Source organism: Dermacentor andersoni, chromosome 9 (assembly GCF_023375885.2).
Source record: "Dermacentor andersoni chromosome 9, qqDerAnde1_hic_scaffold, whole genome shotgun sequence".
NCBI lineage: Eukaryota > Metazoa > Arthropoda > Arachnida > Ixodida > Ixodidae > Dermacentor > Dermacentor andersoni.
In genome coordinates, this window is record NC_092822.1 from 114306181 (window position 1) to 114325597 (window position 19417).

Sequence of the window (19417 nt, forward strand, 5' to 3'; positions counted from 1 at the left end):
GAGAAGCGAAGCTGGCGGGCTGCTGGCCCGAGCTTCAAGACATCAGCGATGGTCCGACCTCGGTCGTACTTCCAACCTGTAGTGTTCGCGGGTCCTGGTGAGATGGTGCAGAAGGCAAGAATTTCCTACCACTCCCCTCCTGTGATTCCTTGTCCGAACTGCGGCTGATCCTAATGAAGCAAGCAGCGACTGATGCTCAGGCGACCGACGCCCTGCAGCTGCATCACAACGCATACGACAAGTAATTGTGACTGGTAACGGACCCTAATGTTTTAAATAATTGTTTAGTTGTGTGAGAACATGTAGAGCTCCATGAACGTTTTCGTTAGCCTTGGCATCTTGTTTAGTTGGTTCGTGTGTGTGACGGCTTGTTTTATTTGTATACATATTTCGTTATACACTCGGCATCCTTGTTTCTCTTCCCCACTGTAGATTCGCCTCAGTGGTGGCCAGAACAATTTGAGTCATGCAAGTGTGAATACACTACCGAGAAAACAACGCCACATTAAGCTACGACGAACGAGTAATCTAACTTAGCATGCTGTCTTTGCATAAGCGTTTGCAACAGCTCATCAATAGATCTTCACAATACCAAGCAATATACCATGTGGACGTGAATGCCGATGACCATTTCGCTAGCATCTTCGTTCTGGATCCTGACCACTAACTCGCAGGTGCTCTTACAGAAAACATATCCGCCCACCGGAACACAGCAGAAATAAAACTACAAGGAATTGCTCAAGCGCTGCGGTATCACAACCAACATACCCAGCAAAATTACCCGTATCCTTCTCACCGAGCCCATATTCACCGGCCCTTAGGAGGCATGCCGATAGATCAAGTTCAACAAGTTAGACAAGGACACAGGGAAAATACCAAATTCAAACTGCAATCAGAAGAACAATATCAATGAACCCAGGGTACGCTGCAACAGCTGAGCTAGTGAACGAGCTACCGTGCTCGTCCAAGCAGAATTTGCAGGGCGCGTGACCGATAGGAAGACGAAGGGGAAGACGACGCTGTTCTATCTGTTGTCACCTCAGCTCTGTAATTTTTGCATAGGTTTTCCTATCCACTAAGTAAGTTATTTATATCCTTGGAAGACGGCCGCATCGTTAAGGCGGTACTGTCCCTATGGGAAGGGTACGGCTGCTCCGGCGCCGGCGTCTTTGAAGGGACAGCGGCATCCGAAGGAAGCCAGCGTGGTGGAGGCGGCCATGGCCTCGCAAGGCGTGGAGCTGCCAGTCATCAGGGACGATCAGCAGTCCAGTGCGTCATCATCGCTCAGTGTGGACGACTCAACTATCTTCGGCCCTGACGAGAAAGTTGCTGATATGGCGGAAGTGGACAGCGACGACTTCAAGGTGGCGAGTCATCGGAAGCAAAGAACGATCGGAATCCCAGTGGTAGTTTTACCAACGGAGAAAGGTTCTGATTTGAGAAAGCGGAACCCTATCAGGCTCTTCGAAGCCATTAAAGTACTGCTGGGATCTGCTCCGATTCGCAGTCGCTTCACAACGCAAGGTGCTCTTCATCTAGATATCGCAACGGAAGAGCAAGTTGACATTCTTCTCCGATGCTCTCAGATTGGTGACATAAGAGTTAAAGCTCGGTTGCCCCACTCCTACATGACTAACGCATCTGTTATTAGGGGAGTACCAGTGTGGCAATCGGAAAGCGACCTTCTTGACTACTTGAAACTGCAAGGTGAAACGCATGATGCGCCGGGTGGAGACTCAAGAAAAAGAATGGGCAGCGAAACCTACTAACTATTGTGCTAACGTTTGCTCCCAACACTGAGCGCCCAGAAAAAATTGACCTCGGTTTTACCAAGCATGCAGTCAAAGAATTCGTTCATCAACGTTGCAAACGATGTGGTGGCGCCCACGATTGCAATGCCTGCAAGGCAGATTTTGCTTGCGCTAATTGTGGCGGTGACCATCCAGAGACTTTTTGTGGCTGCCCCTTCCGTTTAAGCGCCTTACACCGTCAAGTGTCCTTCATTAGTGATCCCAAAGCACAACCTACTGAGAAGCCGATACCTGGAAGAAACAAGTTCCCTGCGTTAGAGTCGGATGTTCGTGGCGTGGTAACAAGCAACGTCAGTGAGCGACCTGACCCTAGCAAGACGGCAAAGTCCTCTGTCGGTGAGTCGGTTGCTCGATCTGCTTCAGCCAAAAGTGTCCAAGTTCCTCAGCGACCGGATGAAAGCCAGACTCGAAGACAAGGAGGACATTCCCCTGCGTCAACAGAGACGAAGAAACCAACTGCAGTGGCCAAGAGTGGGTTCCAGTCCGCATCTTTCGTTGAAGTTGTGAGGCAGTGCGCGCAGCAAAATAAGGAGCTCAAAAATCGGGATCTCTCCGACCTTCGGCGAGTTTTGTTTGAAGTCCTTCTTTCATATGTTCAAGCGATGCCGACTAGCACCCTGAAGAACTTTCTACAGCTCATTCTTTTCTTTGAGTCTATGATTACCGCCTTCGCAGCGAACTTTACCTTATAATATGGCTAGTTTTCTTCAACCTCGTGCAACTAAAAATTACCGAAAAGTGCCGTTTATTATGCAATGGAACTGTGCTGGGATTATAAGTCGATTAGCGGAACTTAAATTATTTTTGAAAGAAACTTGTGTTCCAGTATTGGCCCTCTCGGAGGCTGGCCTACCAAGGGGGAGATCTTTGACTGGATATGTCGCACACAAGAATTGCAGTATCAGTCATTTCCAGTAGGAAGTGCCGCCCTTTACATACGAAGAGAGATTCCTCATGTGGCTTTGAACGTCACCGATCTTTGCACCGACATTATTGAGGTAGCGGCTGTGAGGTTACGGCTCGGCTTCCGAACTCTTTCTGTTGCATCCGTATACGTGCCTCTGCGGAAGAAGGTAGCAATGGATTTGTTTCTCCAGCAGCTTTGTAACCGTTGCCCAGCGCCCCGAATTATCTGCGGCGATTTCAACGCCGATCACTCTGTCTGGGGTGACAGGAACACGGACTCCCGCGGACGCAAACTTGTAGAAGTTGTCGACAGTTTGGACCTGTGCGTGGCCAATGATGGAAGTCCCACTGTCTTCCGGCCTCCAGCCTCAGCCACATATATAGAACTAACCTTGCATTCACCTGACGTCCGTGTGAAGTGGTCAACTGCACCTGACAGCATGGGAAGTGATCACTATCCAATTTTAGTGTTTACTGGCGACTTCCATATGCGCGCTAAAAGTTGCAAGTGAGCAATGGGGAAATCACCCTTCTTCAATGATCAGGCTGCACGATGCACTAGTCACGAACCGAATAATGTACCAGCTCCCTTTAGTTTCCCTCTCGCTATCACAGCTGGAACCACTTGAGGTTCTGCACAGAAAGGGCCTAAGGAGGGCTCTTGGCGTTCTGCAGACTGCTCCTAAAAATGCAGCACTTTATGAGTCTCTATCGAGACCTCTTAGCGTAGTCGCTTCACAAAAGTTATTGATGCAAATTGGCCGCCTCAAACAGACGATAGCCGGGCGAGCCCCTGTACAGATACTTCGAAAGAGATTTGAGTCCCTAGAATACTTGGCCCTTAATACTCTTGGTAACCTGGGTCTTGACGCTAGAGGTCGAACTAAGAGGTTGAAACCACCTTGGTCTTTCGCGAGCCTCGATTGTTCGTTGACAATTCCTCAAGTTCGCGCTAAGCGAAGTTCTCCTTTGGCGGCAACGCGTTCGCTCGTACTGGAACATCTTGAGACTGAATATGCACGTCATCTTCAAATTTTTACTGATGGTTCTGTGGACAAGGTCAAAGGATCTAGTGCAGCTGCTTTTCAGATTCCCTCTTTGAAGTATGATTGGTCGGTACGCTTCACTGCAGTCGTGTCCTCCACAACGGCCGGAAGCGTTGCCATTGAGGCAGCTCTAAAGAAGCTACGGTTGTGTACGCCTCAACATGTTGTCATTCTTACAGATTCAAAATCCGCCCTTCAAAGGTTAGAGCACGGGTTCCCTAGTGATGCCTTATGTCTAAGCTCCCTACGCTCAGTGCACAATCTCCATATCAAAGGCTTCTCCATACGTTTCCAATGGGTGCCCTCGCACATAGGTATCATAGGCAACGAGATGGCGGACAGCCTCGCCCATAGAGCGCTGTCTGGAAATCCTTTGAAAAAAGTGCCTCAAGAGGACAAGAGACTCTTCAGAGAAGCGGTGTCGTGCCACTTCAGCTCTTTGTGGAGCTCACCTCACAAGCCATGTGTGACTAAGGGTCTCAAAAGAAACCAAGCCACTTTACTGCTCCGCATTCGCACGGGCTCTGCTCGTACCCCTTCATGGATGTATAAGACTCGCCTGACGTTGTCTCCATTATGTTCAACGTGTGGTGTGTGCGGCGACATAGAACATTACCTTATGTGCTCTACTCTGTATAACGCGGAAAGGAGTGTGTTATTCGGATCCCTCAAGAAGGCAGGAATTCCTCACAGTTCTCTTCGGGACATTGTTTTCCCGCGCGGGAACCAGTTAGATAGGAAGGAGGTTTCTCGCCTTCTTTTAAATTACCTGCAGGACACGGATTTGGACTCCACATGGTCACCTTAGGAGTGACTATGTGTAGTTGTGAGGTCCGTGTCAGATTTATATGATTTATGTATATTAAGTGTCGCGACAGTGGAGCAATTGCCGGCAGCAACTGCAAGGCTAATACCACCAGTAGCCTACACCCACTCAAATCAACTCAACTCAACTCAACTCAACTCAACTCAAGCTGAATTTATCCTGGTGTCAGATATGCCACATGGGCATAGTACTTCAAAGCATCCCGAGAACATACTTGAACAGCTAAGCCTTGCCTGCTCTGGGTTCCCTCCAACACAACCCTGGCTTCCACGCGGGCATGCCGTCCTGATGAGGGAAGCTTAGATGGGCATTCTTTTAGCCCCTGCAGGCACCCAGCCCATCTACCGCTCTGCTAACCCGCCCTTACCTGCATTCACTGTGCGGGGTGTCCAATGAACCGCACGCCCGTTAGAAATGTCCCGCCATCCGGCCCCACCTCAGCCAACTACCCCAATCACGGACAGGCCCTCCCAAGCGACATCTGCAGAAGCAGATGTCTCGTAGCACACATTCAACGAATTCTTAGTCTGAGCCAGGAAAACGCCCTGGAGTAACAGCGTTCTGTCCCGAGCAATAAAGTTTTTGTCATTGTCATCGAGGAGCGATTCTTGATAATTTTTTGAATTAACACGGCAAGCTGGGCGAGTTAAGCTGATACCATTTCATTCTTGTAAGCGTCAATTTCGACGTTTTACATTTTCTGTATATTTTAGTCCATTGTTTGAAAAAATAAAGCAGTTGTTAGTCTGCGCTCGCTTTGCGTACTTCCTCTCGTCTTTCGTCCGGGTTGCGCTGCCCACCCATAGAAACACGTTGATAATTTTCACAGATCACGCACTTCTTACTACCGCTTTCACATCGACTCGTGCTACTGACAGCCCACGTGCAATACGTTATCTGGCCCTCCCACCTGAGTTCACAACAAATATTCAGCAAGTGAAAGGCCCAGACAAAGTCTCTGCTGGCACCCTCAGCTGCATCTGCAAGCTCGGCCACTCTAGCTTCACGCTCCATTAGCCTGCAGATTCACAAAAACAAGACACAAACTTTCGTCATCGATTCTTCATCTCTCCATCTTGAGAAAGTGTACTTTCCAGACGCCATCATTCGCATTGTCTGCGTGGTAAATGTGGCTTCCGGCCATTAATGTCCTCCAGTATATCCACCCTTGAACCGACTTGTTTTATAGCAATTTTGCTCTCTTTCCCATCCCAGCATCGGTGTAATGCGACGCTTTCTCGCGGACCATTTGGTTTGCCAGATACGAGCAGTGACGTTTACACTTGGGCGCGCTAAAGTCTGGCTTACCAACAATGCAAAGTATCACGACACACTCCAAACCTGTCGTTGAAGTTCATTGTTCCCGATACGCGTCTTGCCACCATCCCAAGGTGGCCATTATATTATGACCTTCATACATATATTCACCCGATGACCTTAGGCGACCCTGTTACAAGACATAGCTGCAGAATCAATCAATTAGACCATCGGTTTCACACGGATTCCTCGTTTTGGCATTCTCACCTGTATAGTTGCCGACAGTGGCCGTGAATTTGAGTGTTAGCTCTTCTGCCACCTCACGAGTCGTCGCGAAGCCTGCCATGTGAAGACCAAGGCCTAGAATTCTCAAAGCAACTGCTTGTTAGAGCGTTTAAGAAACAGCGCGACGGTGGACAACGTGACGGACCATCGCCCCTACGTTTACTGAAGGCGAAGGCGAAGCGGAAGAGTGGTGGCTGCTGAGGCGAGCCTGAGCGAAACGACAGCGCGTCTCAGATCCAACTTTTCTGAGCATTGACGTTTAGTTCCCGTGGGTAGCGCGATGTGCCGCAGGACCTTCATGTTTTCGAATTTTGCGCGATGTTTGAGGTTACATCACCAACCAAAAAATTAATAATTATAAAAGCGATAAATGCTGCTTCTGAGCGAAGTGTTTCGCGACGAATCGGAGTTCGCTGGGAATCATCGCCATTTTTGATAGAAGACTGGTGCCCCGGCGCTTGAAAATGACCCTTCGTTTCCGATTCTTTTGCACGGATACGACTAACACACTGAGAAACGATGAGCTTTATACGAAAATTCCGGAAACCAGTCCAACGTACTTTACCTATTTCTCTTTTATTTTTCTACAGCGAAGCTGTTAAGGGCTACTTTCTCCACTATCGTGTCCGCGTGTAGAAAAAAATCCTGAAGACAGTGCAATGCCGGGCCGACCCGCGGCGGATGTGACGCAGACGTTAGGCACTCCCCATACGTGGGCCGCTCCCGAAGATAATGCAATACCAGGCCGACCCGGGGCGGAAGTGAAGCAGGCGTTCACGTGAGGCGAACCCGACGATTGCGCAATGCCGGGCCGACCCATGGCGGCTGTGAACAAGGCGTTAAGCAATCCCCATACGTGGACCGGTACCGAAGATAGCGCAATGCCAGACCAAGCCGCGGTGGGGGTGCAGTTTGCCATTGACGGACCCACATACACAGCTTCGCAGAGTGGATGGGCACTGAGTTTTTTGTTTTTGTTCTATGTCACAACGTCGAAAGGGTCTGCCTTACATTCGGCAGCCTTATTGTAGTATTTCCTAGCTTCGGTCTAAGCTTCCGCGGCTGGAGTGAACGAATGGTCTTCAGTGCAACTTTGTATTGTTTATTTTATGCGTCGAGAATTGCGCACAAGAAGCCTTCTCATTTGGTGCACCGTAAAAAAAGCTCAAAAAGAGCATCGTGAACAAAATACATATAACTTAGCAGAATAATTCAATAAGATTCTTTAACAAAAAGCCGAGGTATAATTTATGAATTTATGACACTATTATTACTATTATTGTTACTCGTGTGGTTAATGAAGTATTGCGAATAAATTATGGGACACAGATTAGGGATTTCGATAACCCTCTATACACATGATTTCGCCGACAATGGCTTCGCAATGTGAGCTCCGCTTACTCGTGCATACTAAGCATCTTATCCTACATGCGTACTATAGGACACGTTTTTGAAAGAACAACTGCTTTCATAGGCACTGCGCGAGCAATCGCACAATTAGGGGTTACTATTTTCGGGCAAATATTGGTTTCGTGAAAGAAAGGGACAATGCGGCGAATTTATTTTAAAGGCGCTTAGGGGGATACTGAGGGGGTGATGTGCTGGAAAATTATGAAGCGTGCGGGCTGATTGGCAGCAAAGGAAAATTACTAAACCATCAGTTTTTACTTGATTGGAAGCGTTATTGAAGAGCTTGCAATGTTTCCCGTTTCAGTGACAGAACTAAAAGGGAAGCGAAATATATTTGCAGAGACGTGGAGACAAATTATTGGTGACAAGTGCCAAAAGTTTATAAAAGTGTGTAGGGTAGTGATGTACTTGGAAAATATTTACTCAATACTCGCTTTCTTTCTAATTTTGAAGCAGAACACGAGGCCCGTTAGTGGTTTTCTCGTATGCTCGGTAGGCCATAGATAAACATATTTCAATCTATCGCTTAATGTATGAAACATTCAAAAAGCACAGAAAGTCAAATGCAAGGAATCCCGTAATAACGTTTAAATGGATACCAGGCGACTGCAATGTTCGCAAATTTCCCAGAGTGCTACGAGAACTATATGTGACACCGAGTTAAAATTCGGTGTAAAATGTGTCATGAAAAGCCAACAAACAAAGACACCAAGGAAAACATAAGGTAAATTACATAATTGGTTGAATAAATGATTAAATAATTGTTAAATAATTATTCAGTAATTTCCCCTAAGGTTTGCTTGGTGTCTTTGTTTGTTGGCTTCTCATGACATGAATAATAAAAATCCAGCCCCTCGGTTAACCCCCTTTCTTCTCAGTGGAAAATGTGGTCACTTTAGTGTAATTCGCGCAGAAAGTTTAGCGATCCTGGCTTATTCATGATCGTCGCAAATATAAATCGAATTCAGCGAACTCCTTTTCTCAAGCCCTTTATCTACGTGCATTTCGTAATTGGAGTATGGCGCAATGCTTACGCGACAGTGAAAGTATCAAGGAATAAACATAGACATCAAGCTACAAATTAATGTTTTGTTTTGTCAATTAGTTGTGCTAGCCAAACCCCTAAAACGCAAAACATTCGACATAGGTGGTTGTGCAAGCTTTTCCCATGCAGAAATTGTACGCGACATCAAGTTTCCATTCGGTGTAAATGCGGGCGATGTTGTGAGATGTGTGTGTCGGGAAATTTCAAAAGTCTGTGAATTAATTATGATCTTTGCAGATATTTCTTCGATTTATTCTGCTTACTTTCATGCTTCCTGAGATGCTGGTAACAGGTTTTCACTATGCCCTCGATGAATTATAGTAGGACAGTGGTGTGCAGGTAAGGCTTAAATTGTGTGGCACCTTTATGATTTCGATAGCGAATAACGTATTCGCGCCCTGAGTAGCGGTTATGTGCGTTTTACAAAGGTCACTGAAGTTAGGTCAATGTACAAGCAGAACTAAAACAGCCACGGAGGTTAACTTAGTGAAAACGCATAAGGGTATTAATATGGTAAATGTGCCTCTGAAAGTAAATGTATGGGCATGAATGAAAACGTCACTCGACTGGCGCTATGATGATTTATACGGCTATTATTCGCCATGTTTGGCATATAAAGTATTAAATTAAATTACGGGGTTTTACGTGCCCAAATCACTTTCTGATTATGAGGCACGCCGTAGTGAAGGACTCCAGAAATTTCGACCACCTGGGGTTCTTTAACGTGCACCTAAATCTAAGTACACGGGTGTTTTCGCATTTCGCCCCCATCGAAATGCGGCCGCCGTGGCCGGGATTCGATCCCGCGACCTTGTGCTCAGTAGCCTAACACCACAGTGACTGAGCAACCACGGCGGGCGGCATATAAACTATAATGTGTGGCGAAAGGTCAGCGTTTCTGGCTTAATTATGTACCTTTCGGATAATTTCTCAACCCTTGTTTCTTTCGTGTTCTTAAGCATAATTAGAGGTTCGTAGCATGTTTCCTCTGTGTCCTCTGTTCAAAGTTCAATGTATGTGAATTAAGTAGGTCCTTTTTTATTAAATCATGTATTGAAGAGTTGTGGAGCGTTATAACTGTGCTTTACCAGGGTCGCAGCCTTCAGCCGCTGTCCGGAGATAAATATAGTTACCACTGAGATGAAATTTTATTGAAATGTGAGGAAGAATATGGCTGACGCGCATACAAAGCCATAGGTGAGTAGGGGAAGTAAAATAATAGTGAAAAGTTCATTAACTGCGCCAATCCAAAGCACCATTCCTCATCAATAAACAATGCGCCTTGTTGGCTCTTATTTCTGGCCACGAAGAGTATATTCGTAAGAAAGAGAAAAATAAAGCATGGAGAGGAAGTACACCGAGTTAAACCATACCAGCGTCCGATTTGTTACCCTTCACTCACAGTAAAAGAAAAGGGGAATATACCGAGGAAAACAGAAAAGAGCGAGCACTGAATGTATAAGCGGTGATGCAAAAAAGTAATATAAGTGACCTCTTAAAACGGTGAACTTCGAGTACTGCACAAATACACGAGTGGCTTTTTCTTCTACTGACAGATGTGGCCATGGTCAGAGTATCTTTGACTCATTGAACGGTCTCGAGTTTAGTCGGTTTAAGGCTGTCCAGAAAGAGAGAGGCTTTGGAAGTCGCAGCGATGACAGTTGCACAATAGGGGCTGGATGGCTTCCTCGCACCCACAGGTGTCGTACGTCGGTCTATACGCCATTCTCATATGGTAGGAGTAAGCGTTTGTAAATGCCACTCCAAGCCACAATCTGCAATGCGACCTTGTTTCAGCCGCGGGAAAGGTCAGACCTGTAGCGAGGGGCTCAACTTACGCAGCTGGCAATTCGACACACTTGGATAACTCCTGAAACCTTTTGTGGCCAATAAGACAAAGTTACCTGGCAGCGTTTGTCCTCGCCAAATGTGTTGGAACCGCCTAGGTGTCTTCGTGGGTAAGCCGGGTGGCCCTGTCAGCAAAGCTGTTGCCAGTGATGCTACAGTAAGTCGGAAGCCACTGAAATATTATGCTGCGTCCTGTTTCCAGAGCATGATGGTTAATTTTCGTAATGCTGAGTGCCATCTCTTCGTGCGTGCTGTGACGTAAAGCAGACTTGAGACCATGACTAGCTGCAGAAAAATATCAGCAATTTCTGAGCCACTTGATCGGTGACGTAGTTCACAGCGGCAGGCGCGGACAATTGTAAGTTCGGCTGCCGTAGACGTAGTAACGTTTACACTTTTAATTTAACTGTGAACTGCTTCGCTGGAACGACGAAAGCAGCTGCTGTGCTGCTAGGCGAGGTCGAAATATCGGTACGTATATGTATGCGGTCTTCGTATGTCTGGTGCAGTAATAGCCGTGTCAGTTGCTTAAGAGCCAGGGCCTGAAGATGGTGATCATGATCATGTGCTGTTTACTGGCGCAAGGGCACCACATTGCAAAAGACCCCCAAGGGACGGCTCACTGGTTTTTGAAATTCCGGGATACCTAGGTACCACACGAATACCTAGGTACCACACGTACGAGAGGGCACGGAGGCACCGACAGAATGACAGGCTCACACTTGTCTTTTTTCACTCTGCAGTTACTCGCTGCCTTCATCCCGGGTTTCCGGTGCGCTGTTCCACTGGATTCGTGTGGCGAGCCTATCGTCCATGCTTCAGTGGCCGGCAAATTCGGTGAACCTGTTCCCACCACACATTGCCCGGAACAAAGCCGTCATCAAATCTACATCTGAAACAACACCCCATCGGTATCTTCGACTCACCACTGCGCAAGCACGACAGCTTCGACAGTGCCAGCAGCGGGACCCTTAAAGCCAAGCAATACGCTCTGGGCAGTCAGAGGGCATGGAGGCACCGGCAGGATGACAGGCTCACACTTGTCTTTTTTCACCCTGCAGTTACTCGCTGCCTTGATCCCTGGTTTCCGGTGCGCTGTTCCACTGGATTCGCGTGGCGAGCCTATCGTCCATGCTTCAGTGGCCGGCAAATTCGGTGAACCTGTGCCCGTCACACGTTGGCCGGATCAAAGCCATCACCAAATCTACATCTGGAACGACACCCCATCGGTATCTTCGACTCACCACTGCGCAACCGCGACAGCTTCGACAGTGCCAGCAGCGGGACGCTTAAAGCCAAGCAACACGCTTTGGGCAGTCAGAGAGCACGGAGGCACCGACAGGATGACAGGCTCACACTTGTCTTTTTTCACCCTGCAGGTCAATTACATTTCCAAACTGCCACTTCTTTGCTTTAAGTCCAGTAATCGCTTCATTGTCGCGCTTCCGTGCTCAGAAGCCTAGAGTGACCCGTTCTGTGCCTTGTTTCTTTCACTGTGTGGTGACGTGGAAAGAAATCCTGGCCCATCCAAGGACGATGTCCTTGCTGAAGTACTTAAAACCGTGAGGGACCTTAATGAAAAATCTATTAGAATGGAATCTGTACAAAATTCTACGTCGGAGACAATTCATGAGCTGAAACAACAGCAAAAGACCGTTTCAGATGCAATATCTGACATCGATCAGAGACTGCAGCACGTGGAAAGCCAGACGGCCATCCTTGATGGATGGAAACAGGATGTCAGCTTATTGCGCGACAAGATTGAGGGTGTAGTAACCGATACGAACACGCTTTGTGCGCGATTTGATGATGCGGAAGATCGCTCACGTCGCGACAATCTGGTTTTTTTTAGTATACCGGGTTCTCCTACAGAAAATTCAATACAATCAGAGGACAAGGCCCTAGATTTGATAAATACCACATTAAAAATCAGTTTAACTTGCGAAGACATAGTGCGCGCACATAGGATTGGTCGCTACACTCAACAAAAATCGCGGCCGATAATAGTTAAGTTTTCCTCTTATAAAACCAAAGAACAAGTTTTGTCTAAGCGTTCTGTTCTAAAAGGAAACAGCCTGACTGTGAGCGAAGACTTCTGTGAGGCAACGCGAAATATAAGAAAGAAATTAACTGAATATGGTAAGGGACTAAATACACCCTACAGGCTTCGGTACAAAAGACTATTCGTGGGAGAAAACTGTTACGGCTACGCCCTAGATAACGATGTTGTTTACGAAATAACGCCACGAAACAGAAATTCCAATCCTCGAATTCTGCGCTCAGGTCGTGTCTTACATAACTCGCGATAGCAAAACGCGAGGGGAGATGCTTGCACTTCATCGAAACATGTTATCTCTGTTGTATTCACTAATATTCGCAGTATATTTAATAAAACGGACGAATTGTGTTCTCTGGTTGATGACACTGATGCCGACATAATAGCGATAACTGAAACTTGGTTGACTAGCAAAATAACAAACGAAGAATTGTTTCATTGCCGTAAAAGATACGTTGTGTATCGGAATGACCGTACTGACAGAATAGGGGGCGGTGTATTGCTTGCTGTTAGTAAAGACGTTGAGTGCTTTAATGTACCGATAATCACTGAAATTGAATCTATCTGGTGTTGCTTAACCATTCATTTTCAAAAAATTATCTTAGGCGTCTGCTACCGGCCACCCTGGAACAGTTCGTTTTGTGATCACCTGCATGACTGTCTAAATCAATTAACAGTAAGGTTCCCCGGAGCAAAGATAATTCTTATGGGTCACTTTAACTTTCCTAACATAAATTGGTCGAGCACATGTTCTGACTTTACCTTAGTACAAATGGTCGTTTCCAACACGTGTAACAGGCACTACGTCATCATTACTTGATCTCGTGCTGACATCATCAGCTGATATTATATCCCCGATAGCGCACTTACCTGGCCTTAGCGACCACGATACATTACATTTTACAATCACGATATCGCTACCACTGAAACGTAAACGATTTAAGGAAATAAAAGATTATAAAAAGGCAAACTTCTCGGCAATAAACAATGAACTTGCTTCGTTTCTGGGCACGTTTCTACTCCGCCATCTTGATCGTTCTGTCGAGACAGATTGGCGCCTTTTTAAAGAAAAAGTATCTGATCTAATAAATCATTATATTCCAGTCCACCGTATATATTCAAATAGTAACGCACCGTGGTATAACAGACACCTTAGCAGACTAAGTAACAAAAAGAAACGCCTATTTCGTATCGCTAAACGGTCACTAAATACTGAACACTGGTTCTCATACAAATCCGCTGCCGCCGCGTACTTTTCAAATTTACGGTCTGCGAAGTTTTCCTGCTACAACGTTACCCTTCCCAAGCTACTGAAAACTAACAGTAAAGCATTCTGGAGCTATTGAAAGGAGATAGCACTAGAAAGGTTACTTTAACTTCACTTACTGGGAAAGCAATCGCCGACCACACATGCGCTGACGTGCTAAATGACATGTTCGTACAAGCCTTTTCGCCGTCTTTCGCATGCTACTCCTCCCGAAATGCGACCTAAAGAATACCCCCTCATGGATCCTATAGCAATTAATAGTAACGGTATTAAATCCATTATAAATAAATTAGAATTAAAATCGTCGTGTGGTGTTGATGGAATTAACATTAAATTTTACACAGTACTAGTCAGTATTGTTCAATCATATTACAATTACTTTTTTCTCAGTCGCTTCACAACGGCACATTGCCTTTAGATTGGAAAACGGCTAAGATTATTCCGATTGATAAATCTGGTGATAAGCATAACCCTTCTTATTATAGGCCCATTAGTTTGACTTCAGTGCCCTGTAAGATAATGGAGCACGTAATTTATTCTCAGGTAATCAATCATCTTGAATCTAACAACTTCTTTACATCTAGCCAACATGGTTTTCGTAAAACGTTCTCCTGTGATACCCAGCTTCTTTGCTTTACTAACGACTTGCATTCCAACTTGGACGCAGGCTTTCTTACGGACTGCATATTTCTTGATTTTGCTAAAGCTTTTGACAAAGTACACTACATAGTACTGCTATGTAAATTGAGAGCACTAAACATTCATACTAATGTAAATAATTGGATACAAGCATTTCTAACACACCGCATGCAATTTCTAAGCGCCAGTGAAGTTAATTCAACACTAAAACCCGTCAAATCTGGCGTTCCACAAGGGTCTGTGCTTGGACCGCTGTTGTTTTTGATCTACATTAACGATTTACCTGATGACATTTCGTCCAAAATTTGTCTTTTCGCAGATGACTGCGTAATATATCGTAAAATTACTAATGACGCTAATATTTCATCTCTTCAGGACGATTTAAACAAATTGCATAATTGGACTATAAAATGGTGCATGCAGCTTAACGTGAAGAAATGTAAATCGATGCGAAGATCCCGTACTAATGAAGCTTGTCCGGCCTATTTACTTGATAATATTCCTTTAGAGAGCGTAAAAAACTAGAAATATCTGGGCGTCCATATAACCTATACCTTATCCTGGAAGAACCATATCGATTTTATAACAAGCAAAGCTAATCGCACACATGGATATCTTCGCGGAAACTCCTCGCTCGCACCATTATTACTCAAACATTTGTTATACACGATATATCTCCGTCCACAGTTGGAATATGCATCATCAGTATGGGACCCACATCATGCCATATCAATTAACTGCCTTGAAAGTGTCCAGAATCGCTCCGCTCGGTTTATACTAGCTAATTACCATCGTACGGCAAGCGTAACGCAAATGAAGTCTACACTTAACCTACCTTCGCTGTTAACCCGCACGAAACAATCACGCTTATGCTTATTTGATAAGATTTACTACCAGAACGCAGCGCTTCGGTCAGCATGGATTAATCCAGCACCATTCATCTCCTCACGTAGAGATCATGCGCATAAGGTACATGTGCTTCGCTCTAACACACTAACACATTCGCAATCATTTTTACCCAAAACATGCAACGAATGGAACGGTCTGCCAGCATCCTTTGTTAGTATAAGTAATCATGTTCAATTTAGAAACGCTTTAGTTACCTCGATTTAAAGCACGAAACTTGTGTTCAATATATCATGTCTTTTCCTTGTATAAATACCATATTTGCAACTTAACTATTTATGTATTGACATATCATTGCCAATTTGTTTTATTGAAAAGTGTATCAAGAGATTTCTATGGTGAACTGCCGCTATGATTTTTTGTCTATAATGTGTATATCAGTGAGCGAGCATAATTTATCATTGTTACTTATACTGCGCCTTTTCTGTACATCATTTTTACCTTCTTTATGTTGCCTCTCCCCTCTATAACGTATACTTACTCTGAGGGTACTGTAAATAAATAAATAAACTCTTGAGGCTCTCGCAAGCACCACAGAGGAGATGAAGCCTTCAGCGCAGATGCAGTGTGTGCGCCAGCTAACAATAGCAAAGCTGTTCACAAAAAAATATTAAAAATATATCGTGCAAAATGCGATCGTAGGATCTACGGTATTCGGTCGTCACAGCTGTCGAGCGAACACCGTAGGTTGTATGATCGTACCTTGCGCCATGTTTTCTAAACTTTTTTTTTTCATTCAACCACTTGCCTTACGTTAACCTGAACACCCTATATAATGTGACGGTATACGCTCTTGATGAGCGCTAATCACTCGCGAAAATGTCGCTTGACATATCTCTTCAGCAGGGAAGTAATTCGTATAAAGAACGGCTATACTACCTAGGTGAAAAAAAATGTGTAATAAGGTATTTAGTCGTTTTATGCGTACAGTATGCCCGTGGAGGTGAAAGATTACGGTATTCTTGCTCCAATTCTACGTTTCATTGGTGTTCAAAAATATTCGAAAAATATTAGCCGTTATGAATAGTGACTATTCCATTCGAAGACCGAATCGAATTTGACATTATTAAATTTGTTATTCGGAAGTTTCGAGCACTAGCACACTCCTAAATTATATATAACCCCTAAATTGGAGAGACATACTTCCTAAAAAACTGATCCTCAAGGGGTCAAACAAGAGCAATTGGAAAGTCCATTCATAATTAAGATAAATTAAGACGCATAGGCTACCTAGCGATGGTCTATGATAACCTTGTAAACTGCGAAGTGTTCATTTGAAGTAAGGGATCAGGAGAAACTTCCAATAAATTCAGAATGGGAGCTGTGGACATGTCCCGTGGTCTATAAGAAGCTTTAGACAGTGGGGAAATATAATATTTATAATATATGATAGTATAAATATTTGTACATGTGGGGAAAACCCGCATAAATATTTTTTTTTGCCATATCTTACAACAAAAACTGATAACGTGCAGGCGAATAAATAGGTTACGTGCTTAGAATGAATAAGCGTTTCCTAAACATATTGTTGACAGTGATATTGACAACTCTGTCCCTACTATTGCTTTGATTAAAATACCAAACAAAAATGTCACACAACTGAAAAGCTACTGTCTCGCATCACGTGAACCTCCTTTAAGACAGTAGCCACTTCAATTTAATGTCGCCTGTTAAAATTGGATAAACTACTTTGTTTTGCGTTACAGAACCTGGAGGACCATTTTAATTGCTCAAATTCGGTGCAAGTGCCGTCCCTCGAGTTAAACAGTAACTGCACTTGAGCATAGTTTCTCCCCAATTCCTGTATTATAATAACAATTTCAGGCAACTTAAGCATGTCCTTCATGCGACTAGATTGGTAGCGTGATTTACAGACAACTATTCATTACAATGACAGCCAAGTAGCACTTGTAATGCACCTCATTTTGTCTTGTGGAGCCTCGAATGAACTTCTGGCAGCGAAGGCAACTTTTAAAGCTTAGATGCATCTGAGTGCGAAGGTGTTACGCACTTAATATGAACAGTCTTTCCAAACGGTAGGCTATTGTAGCACACAGTTGCAGACACAGGCTACTTTAAAGTAGTTTGTTATGTTAATGGCAAGTTGCTAATTTAAGATATAAAATGTGAATTCAAAAATTCTACAGGTAAGCATGTACAGTACTTGCCTATAACAGCATTCACCTCGATGGTGTCAACAACCTCTTTTTGCCCCTTGGTGTGGTTATTTCCAAAGGGTAAATGGCTCATGAGCTCCTCCTCTGAGAACATAGGGTGAAGCAAGGCCCTTGTAAGCTTTCCTGATCTACCATGGCAGGCCATAACAAGTTGTGCCAGGATAACCTCCTGAGTGCGCACTCCTCCAACCTGCGTGAACCTGCAAGTTTAATTAAATGTTACCAAGGCAGTTTTAAGCCTTTTAAGCACATCTACAGAACAGCCGTAACGCAAATAAATCACAACACTAGAGCCTGCGGCAAATCTAGAATGGTGATCTTACTTGACTAGTTTCATAGCTTCTTGTGCTGATTGGATCCCACGTGCTTCATAAAAACAAGAATTTATCCAGCAGGAACAGGAAAAATAATAAATAAACTAACATATCAAAAACATCCAGGAATATTTATTGCGGTTAGCATTCACATACTTTCTGGTGTCTAACCATTTTCCCGCCTATTTGCGTCACTGCATAGTGCATGCTATAATGGATAGTGTATCGGGTTGCTATATTAAGGGAAGCGGGTTTATAATGCACCGTCCGACCAGCTTGGGTCACTGAGCACGTGACCATGAGTATGTGCCACTCAATGAACCTCGTTCACGCCATCTTGCGCAAGTGCTGCTGCTTGTGTTGGCAAGCAGCGGTAGGAGCTCGAAGAGGAAGACGACTGTCGATGTTAATAAGATTACCACTGCACATCAGATTCGCTTGCTGTGTTCTAGAAGTAATTTTCGAGATTACACTCTGCTGTATGAAGTGTACATAAGCCACAAAGACAGCGTACGCCGCCCACCACCTCATCGATTAAATTAATTGACTCGCAAAGCCCAGGCTGCAAAAGATCATAGAGCAGACTCAGAAGTATGTGGACAAGCACAAGTTTGTGCAGCACATAACCCTTGCCGCCATCAACCTGCAGTCAGTCGATGTCCACGCCAGGGACCTCGAAGGAGACTCAGCCATCTCCTCGACGCGCGTCATTCTGCCCTGTATCACAATTCTCTCTGTCTCGTCAGTTCCACCATAATAACAATGCTCATAACGTATCACCACTAATAACAAGTAGACACTTATATCTAGCATATTTATTAAATATCTATGGAGAATGCTTTGAGCATAAATCTTTTCAGAGAAAATGAATGCCACAGCTTAAAAAAGCACTAAAGATAAATTAAACTAGATAACTTCTGGGGTTTTATGTGCCAAAACGACGATCGGATTCTGAGGCACGCCGTAGTGGGGAACTCCGGATTAATTTTGACCACCTAGGGTTGCGCGGTACACGGTACCTTTGCATTCCACCTCCATAAATATGCGGTTCTTTGATGCCATGACCTCCTGCTTAGCGGCACCATATCAACACCGCTCAGGAACCGCGGCAAGTCAGCTCTAAAGCGAAAAATAATTTTAGACGTATCTGTAAATAATCTTCCAACAATACAAAAAGTATTCACCCATACCGTGACAAGAGGCAGAGTAAACTGTAAAAGACTCAAGAGGAAAGATATGCAGCACTGCTGCCTTGACGTTCCCGGACAAGCTTGCTGTGACGTCATGGATTTTGATGGTGTCTGCTCTTGTGTAGGTAATTTTTTATAAATAAGATTGTTCTTCATTGTACTCCAAGAAAGCCAGAGACGGAAAATAAAGCACCAGGTGCCGTGTCGCGTCATCGGAAGCCTATTCATCGCACGAAGTGCGCATGCTCGACCAAATGCGCACTGCATAAAAGCAGCCACGCTATCTTCTATAAACCATTCTTTGGCTTGCGCCTACTGCGTGTGTTGCTGTCACTCGCGTTACTACACCGGGGAACTTTAACTGAACCAAACCACCCAAGTTTGAAGAAACAGTTGAAATACATGATGTCAGAGTGAGGTATCAGCTCGGAAGT